Genomic DNA, 15,660 nt, shown 5'->3' on the forward strand with positions numbered 1-15,660 from the left:
TCTTCATCTTGAAGCAATCCGATCACATCCAAACAAGCATCCTTCAGCCCCTCTTCTTCTTGATTTCTTGCACATGAATTGCCTCTATGCAGGAGAGAGAGGGAGGAGAGAGAAATACTAAAAAGCAGAATTTTATTCCCTTCATCATATTGCACGTGGTTACTATCAAAATCTTGCCCTCTCTGCATGGATCAGGGATCTTCCCTTCTCTCTCTACATGATTGAGTATCCAAGAGGCACATACATCCCCAAAAAATGGGACCTCAATCAGAAAACGCCCCTCCCTGCATCATGTCATGTTTTTGCATGTTTTCTTCATTTAGAGTTTCATTTCATTTCATTTATAAAATATCCACTTCAAAAAAAACCACTTTCACACTACTATGGAAGGGTTTTCTGAAAGTAGATGAGAGATTCGATGGGGATGCACAACGAAAGGTGGTTGAGACAAGGAGAGGCTCAAGCTTTCTTCATTCTCTTCTTCTTCAATATTCTTCCACCATATCTCAAAAACAGTCCACACACTAAAAATGGTATCCTCAAAAGATAGATACCCCACACTTAAGGACACTTTACATACAACAATATGATAAGGCTTAGACTATGCCTTAGACTTTGGCTTATTTCTCAACACTCCCCCTCAAGCTCAAAATGAGCTTGCACACATAAGACTCCAAGTGCACTCCTGAAGTACTCAAACTTATCTTTACCTAATGCTTTGGTAAAGATATCAGCAACTTAGTCATTGGTCTTCACATGAACCAAGTCAATCTCTCCATCAATGACTTTTTCTCTAATGAAATGATAGTGCACTTCTATGTGTTTTGTCCTTGCATGGTAGACTGGGTTCTTTGCCAACATAATGCTGCTAACATTGTCACAATACGTAATAACTCCACCATCAATCTCTATCCCCATGTCATATAGGATCAATCTCAGCCATGTCTGCTCACATGCTGCCAATGCAATGCCTCTATATTCTGCTTCAGTGCTTGATAAAGCAACTGTAGGTTGCTTCTTACTGCTCCAACTTACCATGACTGATCCAAATGAGAATGCATAGCCATTAATAGATCTTCTATCCATAGAGCTACCTGCCCAGTCGGCATCTGAGTATCCAAACAATATAGGCTTGATTCCTTTTTCATAAAACAGCCCAAATCCAGCTGTCTTCTTCACATATCTAAGAACTCTTCTTACTACATCCAAATGTGATTTGCATGGTTTCTGCATAAACTGACTTGCCAATCCAACAACGTAACTCAAGTCTGGTCTTGTAATGGCCAAGTAGATAAGACTACCAACCATCTTTCTGAACATAGCAACATCCTCAACATAAGATCCATCATCCATCAACTTAGCATTTTGATCCAATGGTGTATCAACCGGTTTGCTTCCTGTCATGCCATATTTTTCCAACATCTCCAATGCATATTGCCTTTGTATCAGCCATATATCATGAGGTGTGTCAATAACCTCAATACCCAAGAAGTATCTCAACAAACCAAGATCCTTTATATCAAACTCTTTATGTAACCCATGCTTGACTTCAGTAATCTCCTTTTCAAGTGTACCTGTAATAATGAGATCATCAACATAGATGACCATAACAACTATACCATCTTTTGTATGCCTCATATAAAGTGAATAATCAGCTTTGCTCTGTTGAAATCCCATACTACATAAGAATTTGCCAATTCTATCACACCATGCTCTTGGTGCTTGCTTCAATCCATATAAAGCCTTCTTCAACCTGCATACATAATGTGGGTATTTTGGATCCACATAGCCCTCTAGTTGATCCATGTACACTTCCTCTTCTAAGTTGCCATTCAAAAATGCATTTTTCACTTCCATTTGATAAAGCCTCCAACCATAGATAGAAGCCAAAGCAATTACCGATCTTACTATCGTCATTTTAGCTACTGGACTGAATGTTTCTTCATAGTCCAAACCATAAGTTTGTGCATATCCTTTTGCAACTAGCCTTGCTTTATACCTTTCAAGAGAACCATCCGACTTACATTTGACCTTGTAAACCCATTTACATCCAATGGACTTCTTGCCATAAGGTAGTTTCACCAAATCCCAAGTCTTGTTTTTCCTTAGTGCATTCATCTCTTCATCCATTGCTTGTCTCCATTCTTTGCTCTCTACTGCTTCTTCAAAGCAAGTAGGCTCCACATGTTGTACATAAGAAACCATGTATGCATAATGCATCTTCATGAATTCATTATAAGTCAATCTATCAACTAGATACCTTACCCTTTCTGACCTTCTCAATTGAGGTGCACTACCGTGTGTCTCATCTGATCTAGCATGTGGTGGCACATACTTTCCTGCACTTCTAGTACCAGGTGTTTTAACATGCGGAATGCCATACTCATCATCTATAGATTCATCTTCTGAACTTTCAGTCATCGGTCTCTTACCTTTTGCAACTTCTGCACTCCTTTGTGCATTTCTCAATCTACTACTCCATGGACTGTAGCTGCCACTACTTTCCACATTCTCTTGAGGTCCTGAAGCATCTTCCACAAGCTGATTTTCAGCCTTGCTGTTTGCTGAAATTTTCCTTCCATAGCCATTATCATCATTGCTTTCATAGGAATCAACATCCACTGCAATTTTGGGCTTGTACCATGATTCATATTCACTAAATTTGACATCCCTGGTTATGTATACTTCCTTACTCACTGGATCATAGCATTTGTATCCCTTCTTCTCATCAGGATATCCAAGGAAAATGCATTTTACAGCCTTAGGTTCCATCTTCTTTCTCAAATCATCCGGAACATGAACATAACAGACACATCCAAAGACTCTAAAGTATGCAACAGTGGGTTTCATGCTATACATTCTCTCATATGGTGACATATTATGAATCAAGGCTATAGGTGTTCTATTCATAATGTGAATTGCAGTATGCACTGCTTTTGCCCAATATGACAATGGCATGTTCATTTGGTTCATCATTGCCCTTGCAACCTCTCCAATAGTCCAATTCTTCATTTCAGCCACACCATTTTGTTGAGGTGTATACCTGCATGTCAATTGCCTTTTGATACCATGATCTCTCAAGAAGTCACAAAACTCATATGATATGTACTCTCCACCATTATCTGACCTCAAACATTTTATGTAGCATCCAAACTGCTTTTCAGCCATAGATTTAAATTCCAAGAACTTTTCAAATGCTTCACTTTTATGTTGCATAAAGTACACCCAAGTCATCCTGCTAAAATCATCAATGAAGGTGATATAGAATCTACATTTTCCGCTCATGGAAACATTCTGACATGGGCCCCAAATATCTGAGTGTATTATTTCCAAAGGATAGCTGCTTATTCTCCCCCTCTTTGGAAATGGCAATCTGGACTGCTTGCCAAATTGACAAGCCTCACATACATGATCAAAATTCACATATCCTAAATGCGGTAAACCACGGACTATCTGTTTTGATTGCATTTGCTTCAATCTTTGCAAATTAACATGACCAATCCGTCTATGCCATAATTCCACATCCTTATCTTGCCCATGTCCTCTCTCAACATACATAGAGTTTTGAATAACTGGAGTACCTGCATCCAAAGCAAACAATCTCCCTTTCTTTCTACCATGAGCAATCACCCTGTCAGTTGTCCCATTATGGAACTCTTCAATGAAACATCCAAACTTATTGAATCTCACATGCAATCCTTGATCACCGATGCTAGGTTCTTAGTTATTGTGGGCACATAAAGTACATCACCAAGCTTGTTCTCAATCCCATCTTTAGTAACAAGTGGCACACTACCAATATGAGTAATTTTATGTAAAGTATCATCACCAGTGGCAACATATTCATCATTCTGCACTTGCTCCTTGCTATCAAACCACTCAACATGATGAATCATGTGGTTTGTAGCTCCTGAATCCAAAAACCAGTCATTCTCACGAGGAGGATGAGTCATGCTCCCAAGCACATGCTCCATAGCAAATAAATGACCTCTAGGTGATCCACCTCTAGGTTCATAACCTGTAGCACCATAAGTGCCTGCATAGTGGCCATATTGGGTCCTTCCACGACCCCTAGACATAGCATTCTATTTCTGATAACAATCCCTCTCAAAGTGACCAAACTGCCCACAATAATGACAAGTGCCATCTCTTTGTGAAGAAGGACTAGACCGTCCTCTACCTCTAGGGAAAGATCTCCCCCTGCCTCTATGCATGAAGTCACCACGACCAAAGTTACCTCTTCCACGAGCAAGACCATAATTACTATGACCAGGTGAAGAGCCTCTAGCTCTAGATGAGCTAGCACGACCTCTCTGGTGATAGAAAGCACTATCTCCACCTACATTTTTGCCACTGCTAGATGCATTCAATGCCAACTTGATTTCTTCTGTAAGTAGCAATCCAATAAGCTCCTCAAAGTCAGGCATAGAGCCTCCCCTAACGGAAATAGATGTATCCAAAGATTTAAAAGCTGGTCCAAGCCCATTTAGTGTCACTAACACTAAATCATCATCAACAACAAGTGCATTAATGGATGCAAGGTCTTCTGAAATTTGATTGATTTCTACCACATAGTCACTGATACTGCGATCGCCTCTCCATGCACCATGTAATCTCTGCTTAAGTTGTATCTTACGAGCCTCTGTACATGTTCCATACATTTTTTCTATGATTTCCCATGCCTCCTTACAAGTACTTGCCTTTTTTATATGAGGGATCAATGTTTCTGAAATACATATGGAGATCCAATGCAAAACCTTCATGTTCTTCCCAGTCCAATCCTTGTACGCTTTCTTTTGCTCTTCAGTTGGATGTTCGGGAACTTCTGGACATTCATTATCACCTGTTATGAGATCCCATAGACCTCTACCCATCAAAAAATTCTTCATCCTGTAGGACCAAACACTATAGTTGTCTTTGGTCAATTTGTCCCCCACGATCTAAGTGATCTGTGCCGTGTCAGACATTATGACTGCTGCAAATTCAGAAGAAAACAACAATACAATCTGTCTAGAAATGGTATTTAGCAATATTACTGTCATACATGTGTCCAAAAACTGTCATATACATCCATCCATGATGCCAACATGTCATACATTCAGTTCCCAGCAAGAACCATCCAAATCGGATTCCACACGATGTTTGTATGACCCAAAATGCATCAAAATACAGACTTTTTTCTTACAGTTTTTTTGTGCCAAACATGAAGTCCTAGTCAAGTTGAAGCTACATAAAATTTTCTGGAATTTTTTGTAATTTTTTTACCTCCAAAATCGCAGCCAAAAATGGCATGAAAACTGTCATTTTAGCCTTCAAAACATATAATTCTTCTATCTGCAGTGTGAAATCTGTGTCAAATGAACCAATTCTCAGCGTAGTAATAAGGCTCTGTAAGCCTTAGAAAAACATATTAGTCGTGACAGGGTGCGCCGCCTACATGGCGTGAATTTTATCAAGTGGATAAGGCTTAGTAATAAGGCTCTTTTAGCCTGATAAAAACATATTAGTCGTGACCAGGGGGCACCGCCTACATGGCGTGAATTTCAGCATCTCATGACATGTACTACAGGCCGTCAACCCCCCCGCTTCTCTGTAAGTAGACCATGTGTTTCCTTTTTCAAGCTGGCCCTGTGCTTATGATGACAAGCAGGCCCCAGCGCAAGCAGGCCTCGAGCTTAAGTAGCCCCTGTGCTTCCGGCATCCATACATGAACCAATTTTGCATCCAAAGTGAACCGATTTCTTGCTATTATACATCATTTCCAGCCTCCTTTGGCTTCTAGAAAGCCCTCAATGCGAGCTCAATAGCCCACAAATTCGAGCCCCAATAGCTCTTCCAATTGATATACCTGCTTTGAGTGGTTTAGATAGGGATTTGTACCTCATTTAATGACAGACAACAAGCTTTCAATCTGATGCAGACCTCGATTCGACGCGCTCCTCACGTCAATCCTTCACTCCTGCTCTGATACCAAATGAAAGTAGATGAGAGATTCGATGGGGATGCACAACGAAAGGTGATTGAGACAAGGAGAGGCTCTTCATTCTCTTCTTCTTCAATATTCTCCTACCATATCTCAAAAACAGTCCACACACTAAAAATGGTATCCTCAAAAGTTAGATACCCCACACTTAAGGACACTTTACATACAACAATATGATAAGGCTTAGACTATGCCTTAGACTTTGGCTTATTTCTCAACATTTTCAGCCTGTTTGGGGGTGCAAATGGACTCCGATTCTCGATCCGATTGGACGGTTGGCTCCGTGGCATCAAAATCTACAAAGCTGGGCTCCGTTATGCTCTTCTTGACTTCCAGATCCAGTAGCTGCTTCACAACCCCGAACCTTGCGGGGATTAAATGGGGGATAAAACGACCTCGGAGTTGAGATCTAAGACTTGCGTTGGATTCCTGACATTGTTTTGCATCTAGGAAAACTCTAGCTCATCCATCTAGCATCATTTGATTTTCCATGAAATTAGCACTAGCGCTTTAGGGTCTTGCCGCTTAAAATCGTCCCAACCACCGCCTTCGACGAAGTCTATTTTTCCCCTGATATTTGTAATTTTTGGCTATTTTTAAGCACTTCTCAGCATCAAAAATCATCTGTCATTGGCGACCACTACGGGATAGAGCGACTCAGTCCTCGAATCCCACGAAGAGATCTGCACAGAAACAACAAAAAGGAGCATCAAGTTGATACAAAATAGATACACAACAAAACACATCACAGCTCATACCCTACCCCCTGACAAAACCAAGGCATGAAATCCACAAGGAGTAGGCCTAGCATAATCTAATAGAAGGCCTGAAGCTAGTCACTAACCAACTACTGCAACACAGCCAAGCTAAAAAGAACTATCAAAGAGGTTGCCCCAAGTGGTGGTCTGAACTACCTACCTAACTAAGGACAACCCAACCAAGAGCTCCTCACAGGTGAGGACTCCTATAGCCTGATCAAGAATTTTTTTCTTTAGCACATTTCTTCTTTTAACCTCTCATTTTCCATACTCAGGCGTGTAAAAAGGAGGGAGCTAAGCGTAGTGACCCAAGGAGAACAGGGCATCGGCCTCAGGTCCTGTCTCGGTACCCAAGAACCTACCAAGCCCTCGCAAGGCGATACTTAATCCTTTTCTAATGCTCACTTTTATTTTTGCTCCAACCTTCTTTTATTTTCTTTATTTTATGGCAAGGTGTTACCCCAAGGAAGACAAGGCATCGGCCCCGGATCTTGTCTCATCCCCAGGAACCTACTAAGCCTTCGCAAGGCGATAAACAACAACTCAAGGATTTTTCTTTCTTTCCATTTCTATTTTTATAGGGATTAGAACCCCTTTTTACACACCTCCGTATATTCATACATTGTCTTTCGGATCTTTAGGGTTTTGTCTCTTTCCATCATTATTTTAGTAGGCTTCTCTAATTGCCTCACAACTAATAGGAACTCCTAGAATGGCCGCCTAGCATGTTAGCAAAATAGGGTCACTAGAACTCCCATCTAAAACATGTCTTTCAATGCCTGACAATGCCTTGCAGGAGGCAAGGACTACTCAAACCTCCCCCAGACATACAGAACCTAAACCTGGGACTTCATGCCTTAATTGCTAGTCCTCAACAAGAAAGAAAACCCTCACCCACACATATATCATAAATTTCTTAAGGGCGAAAGGGGGATGAAACCACCTGGAATGGCCACAAGAAGCTTCTTTGTAGCAAAGGCTCCCTCCAGCGACTTCGTCAACCTGTATGGTGCACTCACTAAAACAACAAAACCGCATTAACTGTACCTGCACCAAATAGACGAATGGCCCTCTCTAGGCCTAAAGAAATAGCACATTTCACTACAAACTAACTGGCCCTCTTGGCCTAAAATGGATATTTCATTCTAATCCATGCAATATATGATCTGCTTGGCATATACATCACATCCTATCAAACTAATCAGGATACCAAGGATAGCATAAAATAGGAGGACTAGCCTCATGCTACTCATGCGAGTCAACTAAAAGCTTGATCTACGCTCTTTGTAGGTCCACTAGCCCAAGTCTTTCTACTGATATCTCAGTAATAATGGCCATCTCTTCTCGGGTACTATGAGCTGAATGAATGACATCATTAGGTTGATATATCTCATCCCCTTGGTCATCATTCAAACGGATCGCTTATCCCAACTTTTTAGTAACTTCTCCTACAGGGAGAGTCATGGATTTATGATCATTCAACTCTTCTCTAATTGGACCATTACATATGTCAATGATACGATCCAAACTAGACAGAGCTTCAAGCCTAAACCCATCACATAGATGCATCTCAGGGCGGCGGTCCCTATTTTCAGATGTCGCATTATGGCCTTTAGTCACATCCTCTTGGGAATCCATCAAAGCATGTCCACATGCAATTCTTGGGCCTTCATCTAACACACCAACAGTATTTTTAGGGGTTTTGTGTCTCCAAACCCATCTCATATTCCTTTTCATATTCTTAGACTGCCTCATCTGCCCACATTGGTGCAATGGACTCACAATAAATTTATCACCATCACCAGATGGCCTCACAGCCCTATGGCTTCTATTTAGTACAGGTGGACCTTGGGCGTGCTGCATCTTCTTCATATGAGATGTCTTCCCTTTCCTTTGTCCACTCTGCAACTGCTTAGCCATAGGTACCTTTTTTTTACTAAAAGGAATAGCATCTACTCAAAAGCATGATTCATCTATAAATTGGAAAGTTCTCTCAAGAGCCTTACTAGGAGCACAACTAGAACCACTCATAGAACACTCATCTAAGCTTGTAGACCTAATGGTTCTATCAATTCCACCGTCACAACTACCTCTCATGGAAGTGTTGCAAGCCTTGATGAGACTTACTAGGCTAGGAATCTTTTTATCCCTAGGGGGTATATTATCCCTACTATTGCCATTTTCTGCTTGGAGATTTTGGCTACCAAGGTTCCTCTCATAAGCTGCCTTGGTATCAACAAGTGAGTTGTCTCCTTGTAAAAATGGTTGAAAGCTAGGATGCACTTGCACTGAGCGAGGAAAACTCCAAAAGTTTTCCCAACATCTTTGAATATGTCCCTCATAATCAATGGCATGCATCTTTTCTTCCCTTAACGGCTTAGGATTCTGCAATGCCACTTGGATTTGCATGTTAATCTCTAAGCCACTCAAAAAGAGCTCACATAGCACATCACCTGGCAATGCAGTAGCTCTTCTTGGCCAAAGCCTCAGAATATCATCAAAGGCTCTAGCATATTCTTTAACAGAAGGATAGGACTCTTGCTTAATCTGCATCAGCTCCCCTAAAACTTGGGTCATAGGCACCTTCTTCTCATATTCATCTAAAAATCGATCACTCAACTCCTCAAAGGATTTAATAGACCCCCTTGGGAGGCTCCAGTACCATTTTCTAGGCTCTCCCTTTAGGGTACTTGAGAATACGAGCATCCGATGAATATCATTGAACCCACTTGCAAGGCAAGTTAGGCCGTATTCTCGTAAATGCACCATCAGATCCTCATTAACCAACCCATGAAACATTGGGAGATCCCTATAAGGAGGAGGGCATTTAGTCCTTTCCTTCGAGATCAACACTGGGCCATTAAAATCCTCATATTCATGACCTAACTCTAGTGTCTTGGGGTCTCCAACCTCTTCCATTTCCACTTTTACTGGTGTAGGGAGATTAATATTATCCTTGATGTCCCTTTCTGCCAACTCATAAAGTGGTCTAGGGAGATCTACAGCTCTTAGCATGTCATTCCATTGATAAGGCAAGTTCATTTAAGAACTTTTCAATTGAGAATGGGAATCTTAAACGAAAAGGAAAGATCTATGTTCCTAGTTCACGGGAACTACGAAAGAAAGTTTTGTTTGATAACCATGATGTGCCTTATGCAAGACATCCTCGTACCACAAAAGGATGAATCGACCTCATTCTCAAAGAATTCCTGGACTCCTGTATTTCCATTATTATTACTTGATTCTAGCTCGTCTACATGCTCCAAGCTTTTAGCAGCCTCCACCCCTTGCAATATCGACCCCTCTATTTACATATTGTCCTCATCTATGCTTGGAACATTGCTTTGATCATATACTCTCGCACTTCAAGGAGCTAAAGGTACAACATACCACCATCAAGGTTGTTGGGGGTTTGGATAGAAAATTACATGTTCAAAATCACGTACAAGAGAGATTTAACTTTTGTGACATGTACCATGTCGTAATAAAATTTAGAGTTCATGCACCTGTTCACAATGGGCTGGCAATACAAATGTGTCGTCCATCCATCTTTTTTCAAAATCTAGTTCGAGAAATCTAGATGGACCTTGTCGAACTATTGCCCCAGCTCCTTCAAGTACCAAATTGAACCATTGCACATTGAATAGGATCATGGAGAAGCTACAGTAATCCACCGTGATAATACTTTGCAAGTTCCCAAAATACTCCATCTCATCTATAACGGTATTTGGATCCGTTTCTCGTCGTCGGCTCTCTTGCTCAAACTTTGCCATGATACCACAATCTGTTGTGGAGCGCATTTTGTCGATACGCTCCATGCGGAAATGCCGTTCATGCAACCACTCCACACTATGTATTTTGTACTATACATTGAAACAGTCAATTAGTTATTGCATATAAAATCTAGATACAACAAACCCTAAACACATCGTCACCTTTGGACTACATCCCCTCGAGAATTCCCACTCCTCAGTTGAGACTTCCGCCCCTTCGCGAGATGCTGCGGTCAATGCTCCATGCAACCATTGCATTGACATAAACCATGACATTTTCTCCATGCCCTCGAGATATCAAATCGGTCGATGGCACATACTACGTGGAAATTCAAATCCCGCTTCTTCCCGATCTTTCTTGGCTTGCTCGTACCTAGTGAGTCATATCTCCATGGAGACATGGTGCAACATACAAAAACGATTCACTTTCTCCTCCATTGCAACATCCATTCTTTTTTCCACGCCATTTCCAACCACCATATCTCCAGTCAGTCTATCATCATCCTTCAGCGCGACCATAGCATACTATTGTTTGAATCCACCGTTGGTAGCCATTGTGAAATATGCACTAACGCCTCAAACACCAACCAACCTTCAGCCATGCTACCTTCTGGCCGGAGCCCGTTGTCGTATTACTGCGCATTCGAGGTGTGAAATCCACCCAAAAGTTGTGTGTGGGAGTTGATATTTTGTACATACTTAGCTGTCATGTTTGCATCTTTATTCTGCGTGGTAATATAGTAAAGAGGGGTCTTTTACTACCTTTTCTTTCAGCTGGGGTTGCCACTACAGGCAGATCTGGCTGTCTGGTTGTGTTGGTTGGGTGCATGCCAAATGCATACCAATGTGGACATGGGAAAAGGACAAGAAAGCTGGAGATAAAAGCTTCCTGGTACTCCAGGAAGACACAAAAACTGTTTTGAATATTGCACTTTAAAGAACAGCGGTATCCAGGTAGTTTATGTCAATAGCACAAGAACGAGGCATTGTTCTCCTTTTTGAATTTGAGGAACAAGTATGCTTGGTCAGCCTAGGTTTGGATTGATCTTATTATGAATCAAGGATACCTTGCACTTGATTTACTGGTGTATGCATCTGTGGTAAAAGCATAGACGTTGAAGCACATGTGATCACACTATTTTCTACATGTACTGCTGTCGTGGGAGAAGGCCGCTTTTCTAGTCCGAAAGGGGGTGTGAGAAAGAAAAAGCAAGGGAGGACTATTTTTGAAAAGGGGAGTTTTGGAGGCAAAAAGGGGCGCTGTGAAAGCTGTCAGTTTTTTTTTGGGGACCTCACACGCAGAAAAGGAGGGGAAGGAAAAGTAAATTAAGGGGGGAGCTTTGGCAAGCTTTGCAAGACAAGCGAGAGGGAAGACGACGACCAGAAGGACGTTCAGTGACTATTGAAGAGCAATAATAATATGAAGAGATGACGGATCAACCTGCTTCTATCTCGGACGAGGACCTGTCTATTACAAAAAAGGAGATAAGAAGGATAACATGGAGCTTGGTGTTCGTGTCTGAGACAACTGAGGAGAAGAGTATGCTACAATAAAGCTAAAGACGATGCCGTAAAGTAACGTTAAGCTGCAGAAGATGAAGTCGATAAAGCCACAGAAGATGAAGTTGGTAAAGACCAAGTGTAATTTTTCGTCAAAGCTGATCGGAGTTCGACAAAGCTGATCGTGAGGAGAAGAATGCAGATGCCGCTGTTACGCTATCTCCAAATTCCCATCATAATGCAGGGTGATGAGAAGTAGGAGTGATCCGAGGCCGCAAGGAAAACAAAGGAAGGTCAGGATCGAAGCGACGCGGAAGCTGATGACAAAGATGAGGCTACCTGCACCATGAAACAAGGACGTTGCTGAGATAAAGAAAAATTAGAAGACTGCAAAGCATGAAGGGAGGAGGGACAGGCCAAAATTTCATCTGATTCATATAGTTCTCTCTCTGTGGATTCTTCCATCTCCGTTGCAGCGCTGGCCCAACCAATCAGGGCACGGCAGAGCTTTTCCGAAATTTTCTTGATATACAACGGATTCACACATGGATTGGATGCCTCGTCCTGAAGAATCATAGATGGTTTAGGTTTCACCAAATAGGACAGACCCTCCGCCACATCGTTGTTTTGCACATAACAGTTGCCTTAATGGAAGAAGGTCAGGTTGTCCCGCCACCTACCATTTGCCCAGCCAATAGACAGCAAGATGATCCCGCAAATGCGCATGTTGCAGCCCAGGAAATGCAGGGAGCTTTAACCTCGGGAAGTCTGGATGAAACAGAACGCATTCGTGCTGTGCTAGATCAATTTCAGAAAGCTGTGGAGGACCTCCGGATGTTTACATTGAAGAAGCCTTAAGTTGGTGTTACAACAATTCGATGACTGTTCAAGCAGTGCTGAAAGATGAAACATTGAAGACTGTTCTTTACACAAGCTCTGAGGGTGAAGGATTCTGTCAGACTGGATGCTTTAAAAGAGGTTCACCACACCCAAGAAGTATCACCTTTGTTAACAGATTGGAAGAGTTGTAAACTGATGGATCTAGTGCTATTCTAAAAGCCAATAAAGCAGATCATCTTGCAAGTGAAATCCCTTTTCTATATGCTAAAGTTGGAGATTTACAGGTTGAGGACATTGAATCACTTCTCAATGATTACAAAGAATTAGATTTTGAAGTATTATGCTCTTTGTAAAATAGTAAAGAGTTTAACACGAGTGAAGCATGTCAGTGACAGCCCTTGCTGGAAATCTTATATGTATCTTTTGGTGTTAGAGAGCTTGTTAGAGACAAACCTAACCTTCTGCAGAGTTATAGAATCTAGCAATAAAGCATTGCCATAGAGTATATTAAACTCGCGCAGGGTTTAATAATTGCTGATCAAAAACTAGTCTTTGATTACTGGAACCGGTGGCGTCTGGATTCAATAGCTCTTCAGGCTGTGAATAGCAAGTTTATTGAACATATGCATGTTAAATCAGCAATCTTTGCATTCAATATGAAGAGTCTAGAGTTTACTATGGCATAGCCTGATCTCACTTGTTTAATCTTCTATCTTGGAATTTCTTAAGAACCTCTGTGGTTGCGACTTTGCTTTCGAAACCCTTTGACACCGTTGTAGCACAAAGTCTTTCAGGGTTTTCATGAAGTGCTCCAAGAACATCCATCATGTATGGACAGGTCCAGCAATCTCCACTTGATCTACAAGATGCACCAGAAGGTGGGTTTGTATCATGAGCATGCTAGTGGGCAAGTACTTCTCAAAGAGACAGACCGTCTCCACTGCTCCCCGCCTTGCAGATTCAATAAAGGATGCCTTCATATCCTTCTGTGAGATCCATTGCACTAAATTTGACAACCTATAAATCGCCCCGCATATTTTTGGAGTAAGGCATCCTGCAATCGCAATCAGTAATCCAAACTATCACAAATGAAAAAGCATTATGAACAATGACTACACTCCAAAAAATAGCAAAATATGCATGCCACTTACAATCCATTTGTAGTATAAATCTGATATATCTTATGCCAATCCTTCATTGATGATTTCAGCCAATACACATGGCTATATATTCTGAAGCACAAGGATGAGGTGCTTGATGTCTTTAAGCACTTTAGAAAGCATGTTGAAAATGAACTTGGTTTTTATATTTCCTATTTGAGATTTGATGGAGGTGGAGAATATGTATCCAAAGAGTTTGATAGGTACCTTCCTAAATATGGCATAAAAAGGTAGCTCACATGCAGTTTCACACCTTAGCAGAACTGTGTGGTAGAAAGAAAAAAGCGGGTGCTTATGGAAGCTGCCAGGGCAATGCTTAATGAAAAGAACTTGTCAAATGCATATTGGACATTAGTCACTCAAAAGTATATGGTTACATTGCCTACGTACATGTGTCTGATGAAAAGAGGAAGAAGTTATACCTGAAAGCTATCAAAAGTGTTTTGCTTGGCTATGCACAAGAGAGAAAGGCTTACAAATGCTATGATCAGTCCACTCGGGAAACCTTGATTAGCAGGGATGTAGTTTTTGATGAGTTGGCCTCATGGTATGGTAATCTAAATGCAGTGGTTTTTGATGGACCAACCAACCCTACTTATGCTGAAAATTATCCTTCAGCTAGTACGTCTGCGAGTGGCCCAACAAGTGATGGTTCATCTACTGTCAGATGACTCCACAGTTGTACTACTGCATCCAATGACACGGATATGTCAATGAGGAGGAGATTGGATAAAGGCAAAGAAAAGATGTTTGATCATGTGACTGGCCCACTTACATCTAGATATGAGTCACATGGTAGTGATAGTCTTGATAGTGTATTGGGTATACCATCAGTTATGATGCCTGGTGCAAGGCAAATGAGGTATGTGCCGCCTCATGATAGGCAAGCCTAGAGTGCACCGCAGTTGAGGAGGTCTAAAAGGGTCAGAAAATCAATTGATAGGCTAACATATAGTGGATATTCAGTCAGACATTATGCATATATGACTAAAGTGTCAGGCTACAAAGAGCCTACGAAGTTCAGTGAGGTAGTTACAGATGAGAATTGGTGTGTTGCCATGGATGAGGAGTACGCAACATTGGCTAAAGATGAGACTTGGGAATTGGTCCGTTTGCCAAGATGGAAACTGTGAGAACAGTTATTGCATTAGCAGCTTCTAAGGGCTAGAAATTATGGTAGATCGATGTCAAAAATGCATTCTTGAATGGTGACTTTCTTGAAGAGGTGTATATGGAGCAGCCTGATGGTTATATACACCCTGATTATCCAACACATGTGTGTAAGTTGAAAAGGGCCTTGTATAGGCTAAAAAATGCGCCAAGAGCATGGAATGCTTGCATAAGCACTTATTTGAAGCAGCTTTGTTTTTAGATAAGTCATGCAGATCACAACCTATTTACAAAGAAGACAGAGCATGGTTATGTTTTTCTGGTGAATTATGTCGATGATTTTATCATCTCTAGAGATGATGATCATGGGATTGTTGAGCATGCGAAGCAGTTTGGCTTGTGAAACTGCAACATGACTTGGGTATACAGTTGGACAGCAAAGTCACATTGCATTGTGACAATCTTAGTAGTGTAATGCTGGCTAGCAAACACATCTACCATGCTAGATCCAAACACATAGAAGTTCATTACCATTT

The sequence above is a fragment of the Lygodium microphyllum genome, chromosome 9 (genome assembly GCF_053477565.2).
Source record: "Lygodium microphyllum isolate KBCC chromosome 9, Lygodium_microphyllum_v1.1.10, whole genome shotgun sequence".
Lineage (NCBI taxonomy): Eukaryota > Viridiplantae > Streptophyta > Polypodiopsida > Schizaeales > Lygodiaceae > Lygodium > Lygodium microphyllum.